Raw genomic sequence first — 13,041 nt, forward strand, 5'->3', positions numbered from 1 at the left:
AGAGTGCCATGTAATTCCATCCACTGGTATTGGAGAATACCAAAGTGCTTGACACCACCCAGGTCAAAAGGAATTTAGTGAGATAAGGGGTCACAGGCTGAAGGACAATAGAATTGTCATGCTGACTAAACTTGCACCTTTTTCAATCCTTATTCTGTTAAACCTTTCTTATCCATGTACCTGTTGAAATGTCTTTTAAACATTACAATTGTTCCCACTCTTACCATTTCCTCTGGCAGCTCATTCCAGATACTCGCCACCCTTTTGTGAAGAAGCTTCTCTTCCCTTTAAAATCTTTCCATTCTCGCCATGAATCTCTGCCCTCTACTTTGAGATTCTTGCGTAACCTTAAAAAGGATTACAGATTTGGTTGTCATGTGTGAGCCAGCAGTAATTACAGTGGTCCGAGTAGTAAAGGCCTTGTCCTTTCAGGCGAGATTGTAAGCAGGACTCTTCCCTTGCTTCCATATTCTGAGTTGGCAGACATTTATGGAACTGGTTTCCCAATGACAACTTGAATTATGCTCACTATTCCAACACAAAACAAGCATTGAACGTCTGCTTCGAGTGTAGGTAACAGATGCCTCTTGCCTGTCCTTACCTAATATAGTTGTTGGCACATTTTGTCAAAAATGCATCTGTTGTTCTTGGCTGCCATTTTGGAACTTGGCATGATTTTGTCCTGATACACTAAGTCAATGTGGCTCACTTATTTGTCTAATGTATTTCCTCTGCTCTAAAATATTATTTTGAAAGATGTTTTGTCATATAGAGTATAATTGTATTTTAAACCCAAATAGAAATAGACTCCAGTTCAATGCCAAAATTGCTTACAAATGGATTTGGATCACAAAGTATTCTATTCTGGTATTTCATTATTATTTTAAAATTTATCTCAGAATCAGAATTTATTTTCATGAACAAGTCATGAAAATTGGTGTTTGCAGCAGCGTTCATAACATGAACCATCGTACAACGGAAATATATTTTAAAAATTCATGAAAAGTAAAGACAGTGGAGAAGAAGCTGTCCCTGTTGCCGTTGAGTGCTCATCTTCCCAATGGTAGCAGAGTGAAGAGGATGTGGCCTGGGTGGTGGTGGGGTCTTTGAAGATAGAATTTGCTTTAATTAAGACACCACCTCATGTAGAGGTCCTCGATGGAGTGAAGTCTGCTGCCTGTGATGTCACAGCCTGAATTAACAACCCTCCGGACATTTTCTTGTCCTGAGATTTGGTACCTCCATACAAGGCAGTGATACAACCAGCCAGAATGCTCTCCATGGTACATCTGCAGATTTTTCAAGAGACTTTGGTGACATACCAAATCTCCTCAAACACCTTGCAAAATATGGCCACAGATGGGCCTTCTTTGTGATTGCCTCAACGTGGAGGCTCCAGGACAGATGCTTAGAGATGGTGACATCCAGGAATTTGAAGTTCTTGACTCTCTCCACTACTGACCCCTCTAAGGACTGGGTTGTGTTCTCCTGATTCTTTCCTAAAGTCCACTATTAACTCCTTCATTTTGCTAATGTTGAGCGCAAGGTTGTGACACCACTCAATTTCCCTCATTGCTGTGGTGTCATCAGTAAACTTGAAGATAGCATTGAAATTGTGCCTGGCCACACAGTCATGGATGTATAATGAATAGAGCAGTGGGCTAAGCACACATCCTCGAAGTATGCCTGTGTTGATAATCAGTGAGGAGGAGACATTGCTTCCAATTCGTACTGACTGTGGACTTCCAATGAGAAAGTAAAGGATCCAGTTGCAGAATTGGGTACAGAGGCCCAGTGTTTGTAGCTTCTTGACCAGCACCGAGGGGATAATGGTTTTGAAGGCTGAGCTGTAGTCCGTGAAAAGCAGTCGTATGTATGAATTAGTTTTTGAGATTTTCCAGAGTTGAGTAGAGAGTCAATGATATTGTATCTGCTGTGGAGTGATTGTGACAATAAGCTCATTGCTTAGATACATGTTAATTCTGGCCATAACCAGCCTCTCAAAGCATTTAATCACAGAAGTTGGTGCAATTGGATGATGGTCATTGAGGCAGCTCACACTACTCTTCTTGGGTACTGGGATGATTGATGCCCTTTTGAAGCAGGTCCACTAACTGCCACAATGAGAGGTTGAAAATGTTTGTGAACACTCCAGCTAGTTGGTTGGCACAGATATTCAGTATGCTGCCAGGTACACTGTCAGGGCCTGACACCTTGTGAGGCTTCACCCTCTTGAATGATATTCCAACATTATCCTGAGGCAGATATCACAGAGTCCTCAGACTTTTCAGGGATTCTAGTAGGAATTGTTTGGTTCTTCTTCTCAAAGTGGACATAAAAGGTGTTCAGCTCATTGGGTAATGAAGCATCACAGCTATCTCTAGTGTTTTCCCTCACTTTGTAAGCTCTAAGGGCCTGCACTCCCTGCCATAGCTGGCGTGTATCTGCTTCTAGCTTCATCTGAAATTGCCACTTTGCTTCAGAGATAGTTTTCCACAGGTTACACCAGGTCTTCTTGTAGAGGTCTGGATCCCTGGTCTTAAACAGCCTTGTTCTCACCCTCAGCAGGATGTGAATCCTGATTCATCTAGGGCTTCTGATTGGGGGAACACCGGTATGTGCGCATGGGCACACACTTGTCCACTCAAGTCTTGATAAAGTCAGTGGCACCTGCTGCATATTCATTCAAGTCTATGGATGAATTTTTGAATATCTTCCAGTCCACCAATTCAAAGCAGTTCTGCAGATGTTCCTCCTTCTCCCTCGACCACAATTTTGCCGTCTTCACTACTGGTGCTGTGGTCTTCAATCTCTGCTTGTTTACCAGGAATAGAAGGTTATGAGACTTACTGAGATGGCTCGGTAGGTTCTTCATGGCCGTATAGCAGTAGTCGAGTGTGTTGACTCCCCTGGCCTCACATATGACGTGTTGATGGTAGTTTCTCAGAGACTTGTTAAGGTTGGCCAGATTGAAATCCCCTACAATAATCAGAAAATATATGCTGTCTCATGGCTGTTATCCACAGTGCTCAGTCCCTCCAGTGCCAGCCTGATGTTAGCCTGGGATGGAATGTACACTGTGACTAGGATGATGGGAATGAACTCCCTCATCAGATAGAATGGGCGACACTTTATCACCATATATTCCAGGTCAGGGGAGAAGGACTGTCACATCAACAATGAATTGATAATGACACAAATGCCACCTCCCCTGGTTTTGCCAGACGCCGGTGTTCGGTCAACATGATGGAGTGTGCAGCCCTTGAGCTGCAGTGTTGCATCCAAAATGTTGAAATTTAGCCATGTTTCTGTAAAGCACATCACTCCCTGATGTTGAAGTCTGGCTTGGAGTTCATGGTTTGTTCTCCAAGGATTGCAAGTTCACCAGGAAGATGGAAGGGAGTGGAAGCCTTAGGGCTCAGCGTTTCAGCTTAACCTGTAGCTCCCTTCTGTATCCATGTGGTTGGGTCTTCTTTACATGGCCGTGGGTTTGCTGCTGGTAGTTCTCGTGTTGTTTAAATGATCTATGCGGTCTCCCTTTAAATCTCCTGTGGTGTTTAAAAGTATTGAGTGTGTTGTTTGCGATTCCCACAATGTTTAAAAGGCCCGATTGCTGGCTGTTTAAAACTCCCCTGATGGTGAACTTGCCAAACACCGGACGTTTAAAGGTTACTCGTTCTGTCAGAAACTGCCGATTCTTTTGATTCTGAGGTCTGCCAGTGATCTTAGGACATCCTTATTAACAGGTTAGTTTCATTTTGTGCTTCTGGTTCTATGATATTATAGTAGTTCTGAGTGGAAATATTTGATAATTCTAGTCAGAGCTGCACACAAAAGTCACCTCTATAAAGCGCCATTGTTTTTTCTTTCATGAAATGACCACCCACTGCAATAATAATTGCACAAGCACATATATGTATGTCTAACATTTTGCTGTAATCAGAAAATCAACAATCTAAAATAAGCTAATAATCTACAAAGAAAGACTACTTTTACATGTTTTCCAACCCCAGGTTTAAGTTTCTTCAAGTAAATGTATTGTAATTACCAATGGAAATTTAGCTGAAATCTTTCAAAAACAGCAAAACATTAATTACTACAAGGTCAACAGAGAAACACAAATACTATGGATGCTGGTATCTTGAGTGAACAATAAAAAGCTGAAGGGACTCTACGGGTCAGATAGCATCCATGGATAGAAAAGGTCAACAACATTCTGACTCAAGATTCTTTATCAAGACTACATCTTAATAAAGTGTCCTGCACAAAACATTGACCATTTCTCTCCGAGGAGGCTGCTTGACCCATTGAGTCCTTCCAGCTTTTCTTTGTTCATTTATGACCAGGTGATCAATGTTAATAATAGTTCTTGAGAAATAGCCTAAACTGCATGAAAGGAAAAATTGCATCTCTAATCATGTATGCTTACTGGGTATTGCAGTGTTGTTTCAACTTCAGGTTGCACCAATTCAACAGACAGCCAGGGTGCTATGATTGATGAAGTATTTTACTTAAACTTTGTTGAGTGTGTAATGGCAATGCTAATCAGAATAATATTTAATAAATGGAAAGAATATACTCTAATTCAAGGATGCAATATTAATACAGGTGACATTAAAATTTAAATCATCTCTGGCCTCAAGTCGAATCAAATTTATAGCCATCAGATTGTACAAGTAGAATTTGACAGTGTTCTCTGGTCCTCTGTGCAAAGCACACAGACATACAACCAGACATAATTCATGTGTAGACAAATAATACAAGCATGACAAGTATTTCATCTATATAAATATGGTTTTGCACATAGGAGATCTCGGATGGTTAGTGCAATCAGTTCCTTTCCTTCGGTCGTTTAGCATTCTCATTGCCCATGGGAGGATGCTGTTCCTCAGCCTGGTGGTGCTGACACTGATACTCCTGTATCTCTTCCCCGACAGGAGTAGTTGAAAGATGCTGTGTGTAGGCTGGAAGGGGTCCTCAATGATATTGCGTGCCCTCTTCAGACACCAATCCCGGTAGATCACATTGAGGGGGGTGGAGGGAGACTCCAGTCTTACAATCCTGTGGATTGACCTCCGACCTATTTCTCTACAGCAATTATCATACTATGATGCTGCTGGCCAGGATGCTCTTGATAGAGCTCCTATAGAAGGTTGACATACTGGTGTCTGGTAGCCTTGGCCACTTCAGTCTTCACAGCAAGTACAGTCTCTGTTGTGGCTTCCTAACAAGTGAGGAGATGTTAAGTGTCCAGATAGGTCACGAGTCAAGTGGTGCTCTCCACTCTCTACTACAAAACTTTTCATGTGAGGTGAACGGTGGTTATTCTTGGTCCTCTTGCAGTCCATGATCACCTCCTTCATTTTGTACACATTGAGCCTCACCAATCTTGCGCCATCATTGTTGCTGATGAGGCCAACTACTGTTGCATCACTTGCAAACTTGATTACAATGTTGGAGCTGGATCTGGTAATGCAGTCGTGGGTCAGTAATGTGAACAGAAGTGGGCTGAGCACTCAGCACTGGAGAATAATATCCCATGTTCTGTTGTGGAACAATTAATCTAACTTAATTCAGAAATGTCTTGAAGACATATCCATCGTAAACTTTGTTTTCACTGTTGTGAAATCAAAGACCTTGACAATCGTTTCATCCACACCTGATATTTATTTGGTTAAACTTATGACTCCACTGTCCTATCAGATTCTATAATCTGCAATTCCCCCCCCCCCCCTCTATCACCTCCCAGCTTCCGTAGATACCTTCACACTTCACTTCCCCACTTGGATCTATCTGCCCATCAAGCTTTCCTCAGTTTGATCCACTTATTACTTGCCAGCTCCTGCTTCACTCCTCCCCATAACCACTTTGGACTGCCTATCTCCCCTTTTCACTTGCAGTTTTAAAAAAAATATTTTTCACACTATGAACCATATTGACCAAAATACACAAGCATTTCCCTCTTGAATATACACTGTCATTTTCTCCCCTTTCCCCCCCCCCCTCCCTTCCTCCCACTAAATGTTCACCATATATGATACATTAAACCCATTAAACAATGTCATCACACAGTGAAAATAAACAAGAAAATTGTGTCATCTACTTTTACATACTGGGTCAGTTCATTTCGTCGCCTTCCCACTCTGTCATTTTAGGGGGTGGAGGTCCGCGGTAGGACCGCTCTGTTGTGTTCCATGTACGGTTCCCAAATTTGTTTGAATACTGTGATGTTATTTCTTAAATTATATCTTATTTTTTTTCCAATGGAATGCATTTATTCATTTCTACGTGCCATTGCTGTATTCTCAGGCTCTCTTCTGATTTCCCGGTTGACATTATACTTTTTTTTGCTACAGCTCAGACTATCATAATAAATCTTTTTTGTGCTTCATCCAAATCGAGGCCAAGTTCTTTACTTCTTATATTACTTAGATGAAAGGTCTTTGGATTTTTTGGCATGTTATTTTTTGTGATTTTATTTAATACCTGATTTAGATCTTCCCAAAACTTTTCCACTTTCTCACATGTCCAAATTGCATGTACTGTTGTTCCCGTTTCCTTCTTACAGTGAAAACATCTGATACTGTTGGGTCCCATTTATTTAACTTTTGGGGCATGATGTACAGCCTGTGTAACCAATTATATTGCATCATGTGTAACCTCGAGTTTATTGTATTTCTCATAGTTCCAGAGCATAGCTTTTCCCATGTTTCATTCTTTATGCTTAGATCTTGTTCCCACTTTTGTTTGGGTTTACAGCTTATTTCATCATTCTCTTTCTCTTGCAGTTTGATGTACACATTTGTTATAAATCTTTTATCATTGTGTCTATAATCACATATTCAAAATTGCTTCCTTCTGGTAACCTCAGCCTGATTCCCAATTTGTCCTTCAAGTAGGTTATCAGTTGGTGGCATGCAAACATTGTACCGTGAGTTATACCATATTTGTACTTCATTTGTTCGAAAGATAACAAATTATTTCCCAAAAAAACAATTTTCTATTCAGAATATTCCCTTTCACAATAAATCCCTTTTCTCTCCCATTCTCTAAAAAGGTTATCAAAAGAATAGAAAATTCACTCTCAGTCTTGATGCAGATTCTCAAGCAGAAACTTAAAACTTCTTTGCCTCCACAAATTCTGCTGAAGCAACGACATTCCTATAGAGATCCTGGTTCCAGCATTTGAAGTCTCTGGTGTTTCTCTCTTCCCTCATCTTCCTCATCTCATTGGACCCTGGTTCTTTGCTTTTCTATAATCCAACTTGTCTTTTTATGAAAAATCTATTTCCATGATATTGCTTGCCTTGCATTCAAAATGTGTATCATTTGATATTCTTTTGATATAAAGCACTGATTAAATATTTTGGTAGTAATCAAGAAAATCTAAAGATTCTGGAGTCTAGTGCAGTACACAAAAGTGTTGGGGAAACATAACAAGTCATACAGCATCCTAGGAAGAAGACCATCGATGTTTCAGGGATGAGCCCTTCCTCACATCATAGGGACATGTCTGTTTATGGCCTCACGCATGTCAAATTGGGGTCATCCACAAATTGGTGGAACTATCCTCTATATTCCATCTTGGCATTTCCAATTCGATGACATCGATATAGACTTTTCCAAATTACATTAAACCCTTCCCACAGCTTCACTATTACCCTCATCCTTGTCTCCTTTCTTCCAGCTGTCCATCCCATTCCCTTCCTTCTATCAGACAGCTACCTTTCTTAACCCTCTTCCTCCATCACTTCTCAGCCCTCTTCCCCACTTGTAAATAACCTTCCACCTGTATCCACGCATCAACTCTTACTTGCTAGCCTGTGCTCCTCCCCCTTCCACCACCCTAAAATTCAGGCCACTCTTTCATTTTCAATACTTCCAACAAAGGATTTTGGCCCGAAACGTCGATTCCTTTTTATTTCTTATGGATTCTATGCAATTTGCCAAGCTTCTCCAGCACATTTATGCACTGCATTTGTTAAATATCTATCTCTTCTTTGGCTTGGCTTCGCGGACGAAGATTTATGGAGGGGGTAAAAAGTCCACGTCAGCTGCAGGCTCGTTTGTGGCTGACCAGTCCGATGCGGGACAGGCAGACACGATTGCAGCGGTTGCAAGGGAAAATTGGTTGGTTGGGGTTGGGTGTTGGGTTTTTCCTCCTTTGCCTTTTGTCAGTGAGGTGGGCTCTGTGGTCTTCTTCAAAGGAGGCTGCTGCCCGCCAAACTGTGAGGCGCCAAGATGCACGGTTTGAGGCGTTATCAGCCCACTGGCGGTGGTCAATGTGGCAGGCACCAAGAGATTTCTTTAGGCAGTCCTTGTACCTTTTCTTTGGTGCACCTCTGTCACGGTGGCCAGTGGAGAGCTCGCCATATAATACGATCTTGGGAAGGCGATGGTCCTCCATTCTGGCGCAGCTGGATCTTCAGCAGCGTGGACTCGATGCTGTCGACCTCTGCCATCTCGAGTACCTCGACGTTAGGGGTGTGAGCGCTCCAATGGATGTTGAGGATGGAGCGGAGACAACGCTGGTGGAAGCGTTCTAGGAGCCGTAGGTGGTGCCGGTAGAGGACCCATGATTCGGAGCCGAACAGGAGTGTGGGTATGACAACGGCTCTGTATACGCTTATCTTTGTGAGGTTTTTCAGTTGGTTGCTTTTCCAGACTCTTGTGTAGTCTTCCAAAGGCGCTATTTGCCTTGGCGAGTCTGTTGTCTATCTCATTGTCGATCCTTGCATCTGATGAAGTGGTGCAGCCGAGATAGGTAAACTGGTTGACCGTTTTGAGTTTTGTGTGCCCGATGGAGATGTGGGGGGGCTGGTAGTCATGGTGGGGAGCTGGCTGATGGAGGACCTCAGTTTTCTTCAGGCTGACTTCCAGGCCAAACATTTTGGCAGTTTCCGCAAAGCAGGACGTCAAGCGCTGAAGAGCTGGCTCTGAATGGGCAACTAAAGCGGCATCATCTGCAAAGAGTAGTTCACGGACAAGTTTCTCTTGTGTCTTGGTGTGAGCTTGCAGGCGCCTCAGATTGAAAAATCCTCACCTCAAATGGACTTAAGATTTTAAAATTTCCTTTTGTTTGATAGATTTCAATTATTTTAACTTTATGTTCAGCCTTTACTTTTTTTTTAAAGTCATCTTCCTTTTTAGGGTCCTTTGTTTCATATTACCTTTTTTTCTTCATTATATTTGGAGTACATGCTGAATTTTACTTAATTCCTAATTACTTTATTCAAATACATCATCTTTAAATGGTGTATTTCCCTTCTATTTTTGTGGATTGTACATATCCCCTGACTATGTGGGAGCTCCGTCACATAATTTTGCATCAAATTAGTTTTTAGTTTTTCCTCAAACAAGTGCTCCAGTCTGACTTCATTTTTGCCTGAACAACTTAACGACTAAGCTTGTAAAGTCTGCATCCCCTTCCAGAAGAAACACTTCTGTTTTGAAACTAATTTGTTCCTTCTACATTGGCAATTTGGATGTCAAATAGATAAAATGCTGCTTTACAGCAGAGTGACTCTAGGTTCAGTTACAGTACAACCATACCTAGATATAGCTTCTTATCATTCTCACTCAGCCCTAAATAACAAGATTGATGGTATTGCTTTGACAGGAGCCCCAGTGGCTGGGCTGGCTGCACATTCATTTTCAAGGTTCAAGATTCCTACATGCCTGGATATTATAGCACTTTTTAAATTGACAAAAAGACTTCAAATATAACAAAACAAATGAAGCAGTGTAATACATTCAAAGCAAGTCAATGTTTTCTTTATTATGGGATATTTCACTATTAATGATAAATGTCGTTATCCTGCATGCATAGGGTGAACCATTCTTCACTTGATGAGTTTATTGTCAAATACATTTGTACAATGTACAGATGTTGTGAAGTTCTTACTTGCTGCAGCCACACATTTTACACAAGATGTATCAATGACAATGGCATAAATTAGAATCTTCTTCTTCTTTGGCTTGGCTTCGCGGACGAAGATTTATGGAGGGGGTAAAAAGTCCACGTCAGCTGCAGGCTCGTTTGTGGCTGACAAGTCCGATGCGGGACAGGCAGACACGGTTGCAGGGGAAAATTGGTTGGTTGGGGTTGGGTGTTGGGTTTTTCCATAAATTAGAATACAGTATCATAATATACCAAGACAGAAAAAGAGAATAAATATAAAAGGATAGATGCATAAATATTCACAGATGCAGTTAGTGACATTTCGATTGTGCAGACAGATCTTTGGATGGTTCCAAAATGGTTTATGGTTAGGAAGTTTTTCTTTCCACTCGCATACCACTTTAAGTATTCCCTATGCCATAGGTACTCTGTGATTAGTAAGGGATTGCTGAAGGTGGTAAGTGGGTGGAAAGAAAAAGTTTGAAAACCACTGTTTAAATCGTACCTATTTGACTAGTTATGTGCATGGTTTCATAACGCCAAAGGAAATGGGCCAATGATAATTTTTCTCAAGCAAGTATTTCAGTAACAATCGGGTCTTCCCACTCACGTACCACCTTCAGCAATCCCTTACTAATCGCAGAGCAGCAACAGCATTGGGATTACTTAGTGGTATGTGAGTGGAAAGAAGGTAGAGAACCATTGGGTTAGGGTTTTGTTAATATGGAAATTCAAGAGCTTTGCATGTTAAATCATACAGAGAAGTGATGAGATTTATGCTCACTTTTCTACACAAAATAATTGTTTCTCAATAATGTTTGCATACAATTGTAAAATATTGATTTTTAATTCACAATTTAATGTTTTACAGTCATTAAAATGCCTCCATTTTTATTATTTTCCACTGGGTCAGATTTATTTTCAGCACCTTGGATAAAGTATCACAATAATCAATACACAAATGATTTTTTTTTCTCCTAGGAGAGAAGGTGGCACACATTCAGTAGGTTCGAATTACACCAATGTCTCATTTCTTGTCTTTTCAAATAAAGTACAACATGACTCAGGCAGCCCAGTTAGTGTAGCAGAGAGCACAATGGTATTACAGCAGCAACAACCTGGCTTTGAAACTGGCACTGTCTGTGAGGAGTTTGCATGTTCTCCCCATGTCTGTGCGACATATCTGCATGGGTTTCCTCCAGGCGATTCGGTTTTCTCCCACCCTTCAAAAACATATGCAGGTTGTAGGTTAATTGGCTACCATGGAAGTGTGAGCCGGAAAGGCCTGTTACTATGCCGTGCATCTAAATTAAATTTTAATGACTTGCATGTCCAACACCATAACCAGAAATCAATCAATATCTGTCCAAAACCTGAGCCATTAAAGCTAATTCACTAATTCAGTGCATTAATGGATACTACAGTGCATACTTAAACAGAAGATTAATTGTGCATGAAAAATATTGTCTGAATTTACATGAACAGAGCAGACTTAGTAGATGATGCCATTTTAAACTTCTCCCCTCCTACCATGGATAGGAGCAGGGAAGAAACTAAATTACCTGGGATGGGTAATTAGCTCTCAAGCAAGTGTTTAATTCTGTTTTATGGAGGCTTTTTGGAGGATGGCAAGAAACTACGCTAAGAAGCAGATCAGTAAATAGAATATTTTTCTGAGACTATGGTTCACAGATATTATGGGCATGATCAGGGGCTTGAGAAACTCAACAGCTAAGAGGAGATAACATCCAGAACCCACATGGGTCTATTTCTCTATCATTGCATGCAAGCCAGGAAGAGCCAGTGTGATTACTACCATGCTCTAAAGCTAAACTGCTGCAATATGCCTCCTTCTACATGTTCTTTGTAATCATCAGATTAAATTCTCTTCAATGTTTATCTTACTGTCTATTATCATGTTCTTTTATTGTCTTGTAACAAACAATTTTAGTGGCTTGATTTTCTTCCCACAAGTATCTCTGTTCACTTAGACCTCTGCTTTATAGCTGTCTCCATACCATTCTGTATTTACTACCCTTATTCCTCATCTTGGTTTGGTCTTGATTGCCATCTTCTATTTCTTTTTATCTACTGACTTGGACCAAATCCCATCCACCATCTTATTATTTCAGGTTTGATAGAAAACCTTGATGAATTTTCTTGTGGGATACTGGTCTCATTGGATTTCAGAACTATTCCATCTCAGTGGTACAACTTTGAGAAGATTAGGTTGAAATCTGATTAGGAAAGGAAATCATTTCTGTTTAAAGTTTTTTTTAAAAAGTTGTTAAGTAAATATGAGGCATTATTCATATTTATCTACAGAGAAAAACACCCAGCATTTATAACCTGCTTTGTGGCTACATGATTATTGAACCATTAGCTATGCATCTCATTCGCCAACTTGTTAATAGCAAGATTGTCACAAAGATGGTTTAGGAGCAAAATATCTGGACTGCTAATCCAGAGAAATGAGTTTAAATCCTGTTTTGGCAGCTAGTAAGTTTAACTAATTAAATAATTGAGAATCAATAATGGATTCTATTAGTGATGATGTTCAGATGAATGGATCGAGACAAAAAATGTTGGAAGGAATGCAGCTCACTTATCTGCTTTGACCATTTGAATGCTGAGCTTTCAATAATCCTCCAAAATGGCCAGGGCCAGCTATTATGTTCAGCTATTATTTCTACAGGAGGACAAAGAATGACGACATTGCCAACAGTACCCAACCTGTGAATGAACCAGTATAAAAGATTGAAGTTATCTTTGGCTTGGCTTCACGGACGAAGATTTATGGAGGGGTAATGTCCACGTCAGCTGCAGGCTCGATTGTGGCTGACAAGTCCGATGTGGGCCAGCAGACACGGTTGCAGTGGAAAATTGGTTGGTTGGGGTTGGGTTTTTCCTCCTTTGTCTTTTGTCAGTGAGGTGGGCTCTGCAGTCTTCTTCAAAGGAGGTTGCTGCCCGCTGAACTGTGAGGCGACAAGATGCATGGTTGGAGGCGAGATCAGCCCACTGGCGGTGGTCAACGTGGCAGGCACCAAGATTTCTTTAGGCAGTCCTTGTACCTCTTCTTTGGTGCACCTCTTTCACGGTGGCCAGTGGAGAGTTTGCCATATAACACAATCTTGGGAAGG

Source organism: Narcine bancroftii, chromosome 2 (assembly GCF_036971445.1).
Source record: "Narcine bancroftii isolate sNarBan1 chromosome 2, sNarBan1.hap1, whole genome shotgun sequence".
NCBI classification, from domain to species: domain Eukaryota; kingdom Metazoa; phylum Chordata; class Chondrichthyes; order Torpediniformes; family Narcinidae; genus Narcine; species Narcine bancroftii.